Raw genomic sequence first — 3,302 nt, 5'->3', positions numbered from 1 at the left:
AATTTTTTGGCAGCTGGACGGTAAGGGGATCTGAACTCTTGACCTTTGTGTCATGAGGCTGGGCTCTAGCCAACTGAGCCAACCGGCCAGCCCCTATTTATTTATTTTTAAGAATAGACTTTCCTTCTTAGAGCAGTTTTTGGTGCACATCAAAACTGAGAGGAAGGTACAGAGAGTCTCCAGACACCTCCTGCCCCACATGCAGCCTCTCCCACCATCAACATCCCCCACCGGAGTGGTCTGTTTGTTACAGACGATGACCCTGCATTGACACATCATCATCACCCAGAGTCTGTGGTTTGCATGAGGGTTCACGCGGGGTGCTGTATGTACATTCTGTGAGTCTGGATAAGCCAATAACGACGTGTATCTTTCATTATAGTATCAGACACAGTAGTTTCATTGCCAGTAAAATCCCTGCTCTGCCGGTTCATCCTGCCTCCCCACGAACCCCTGGCAGCCACCCATCTTTTTTCTGTTGCTACAGTTTTGCCTTTTCCAGAATGTCGTATAGTTGCAGTTATACAGAATGTATCCTTTTCAGACTGGCTTCTTTCACTTAGTGATATGTGTTGAAGTTTCTTCCATGTCTTTTCATAGCTTGATAGCTCACTTCTTTTTTCTCTCTCTCTCTTTTTTTTTTTTTTTCTTTTTGGCAGCTGCCTGGTATGGGGATCTGAACCCTTGACCTTGGTTCTAACTAACTGAGCTAACCGGCCCTATAGTGCATTTCTTTTTAGCACTGAATACTAGTTTATTTACTGATGCACTTACTGAGGGACATTTTGGTTGCTTCCAAGTTTTGGCAATGATGCATAAAGCTGCCATGAACATCTGTGTGCAGCTTTTTATGTGGATGAATACCAGGGACCACAATTGTGGACGATATGGTAAGAATGTGGGTGTTTTGTTTTTTTGGCAGCTGGCCGGTCCGGGAATCTGAACCCATGACCTTGGTGTTCTAAGGCTGTGCTCTAACCAGCTGAGCTAACTGGCCAGCTACTGGGAATTTGGTGTTGTCGGTGCTTCAGATTTGGGCCATTCTTTTTTTTTTTTTTTTTTTTTTTTTTTTTTTTTTTTTGTTTTTTTTTTTTTTAGATTTTGGTCATTCTAATAGTTGTGTAATGGAATCTCATTGTTTTAACTTGCAATTCCCTAATGACATATGATACTGAGCATCCTTCCATATGTTTATTTGTCATCTGTGTATCTTCTTTGGTGACATGTCTGTTCAGGTCTTTTGCCCATTTTTAGACAGATAGTTTATTTTTATTGTTGAATTTTAAGAGTTCTTTGTATATTTTGAATATCACTCCTTACTTAGACATGTCTTTATTTTATTATTATTATTATTATTAAAGAATAATTGGTTATATATATTTGTGGGATACAGAGTTGAATATCAATACCTGTGTCCAATATGTGATGATCAAATCAGGATAATGAGCATTTTCATCATTACAAAATGTAATCATTCCTTGTGTCCATTAACCAATTTCTTGCTAAGGCCCTTCCTTCCCCCTTCCCCATCTCTAGTAACCACAGTTCTGTTCTCTCCTTTCAGACGCGTCTTTTGCAAATATTTTCTCCCAGGGTGTGGCTTGTCTTTTTGTCTTTTTAATAACGTCTTTCATAGAGACAATTTCAATTTTTTTTTTTTTAAAGATGACCGGTAAGGGGATCTTAACCCTTGACTTGGTGTTGTCAGCACCACACTCAGCCAGTGAGCAAACCGGCCATCCCTATATGGGATCCGAACCCGTGGCCTTGGTGTTATCAGCACCGCACTCTCCCGAGTGAGCCACGGGTCGGCCCACATTATTTTAGTTTCAAGAGATGTTAATAAGTATTACATTAAAAAAAAAAATCTGTTTTGGTAGTCAAATGAGTTGGGGGAAAATCGATTAAATAAAATTATTATTATTATTATTATTATTATTTTTTTTTTAAAGATGACCGGTAAGGGGATCTCAACCCTTGGCTTGGTGTTGTCAGCACCACGCTCAGCCAGCGAGCAAACCGGCCATCCCTATATGGGATCCGAACCCGTGGCCTTGGTGTTATCAGCACCGCACTCTACCGAGTGAGCCACAGGCCGGCCCTGACAATTTCAATTTTAATGAAGTCCAGCTAATCGATTAAATCTTTCATGAATTGTGCCTTTGGTGTTCATAGTGGATTGAATTGTGTCCCCCCAAAACTCCCTGAAATTTGAATTGTGTTCCCCAAGTTTTATGTATTAGATTCTTAGCCCCCACTGTGACTGTCAAGAGGGTGGGAAATCCTATTACGGTCATTGTAAGGTGGAGCCTTGAAGAGGTGATTAGATTGTAGGACTGTGCAGTAGTGAATGGATTAATAATGGTGGCCAGGGGTGTGGTTCTGGGGGCTTTAAAAGAAGAGGGGAGTCTGTCTGTCTCTCTCTCTGCTCTCTCTGCTTCCACCATCTTGCAATGTGAGACCCCTGGGTCACTGTCACCACCACCAGATGGACTTTGGACTTCCCAGCCTCAGAAACTGTAAGCAATGAATGCCATTTTTCTTTATAAATCACCCAATCTCAGGTATCCTGTTATAGCAGCACAAAACAGACTAACACAGTGTTATATCAAAAAAGTCATTGCCATACCGAACGGCACCTACATTTTCTCGTATGTTATCTTCCAGAAGTTTTATAATTTTTCATTTTGTGTTTAGGTCTGCAGTCCATTTTGAGTTAATTTTTGTGACGAGTGTTAAAGTCTGTATATGTATTCTTTGCACATGGATATACAGTAGTTTGAGCAGCCTTTGTTGAAAAGCATAATTTTATTTCTTGAATTTATATATAGTAAAAAGTGACTTTTGGGGGATGTTGTGCACTTTAGATTTCTGAGAGTTTTAACATATGTTTAGATCCATGTATCAATAGTCTGGTCCTTTCTACTGAGGAGCAATATTTCGTGGTACAGATGGGTGAGTTTGTTTATCCATTCATTCCTTAGAGAACATTTGTTTCTCTTTTTGGTGACTTAATAAGGTTACTGTAAGCATTTGTGTACAGGTTTTTGTGCAGATATGTTTTCATTTCTCTAGGGTAAATACCTAGGAGTGGGTCCCTTTATTTTTTTAAGTCAGTTTAAGCTAAACTTGCTGTTATTTGAGACCAAAAGCATCCTAAAAATAGGATCTCGCCAGGTCATAGGGGATTATGCAGTACCCAGGCGTCACAGGGTCTCTGATTTTTTTGTCATAGGTCACCACGGTAGTGTCAGCTGAGACTCCCCTGACCCCAGCCCACATGGTCCCTATAGACCTGCAGG

This window comes from Galeopterus variegatus, unplaced genomic scaffold, assembly GCF_000696425.1.
Source record: "Galeopterus variegatus unplaced genomic scaffold, G_variegatus-3.0.2 Scaffold2162, whole genome shotgun sequence".
In the NCBI taxonomy this organism is placed as follows: domain Eukaryota; kingdom Metazoa; phylum Chordata; class Mammalia; order Dermoptera; family Cynocephalidae; genus Galeopterus; species Galeopterus variegatus.
Note: the sequence above shows the minus strand (reverse complement) of the source record.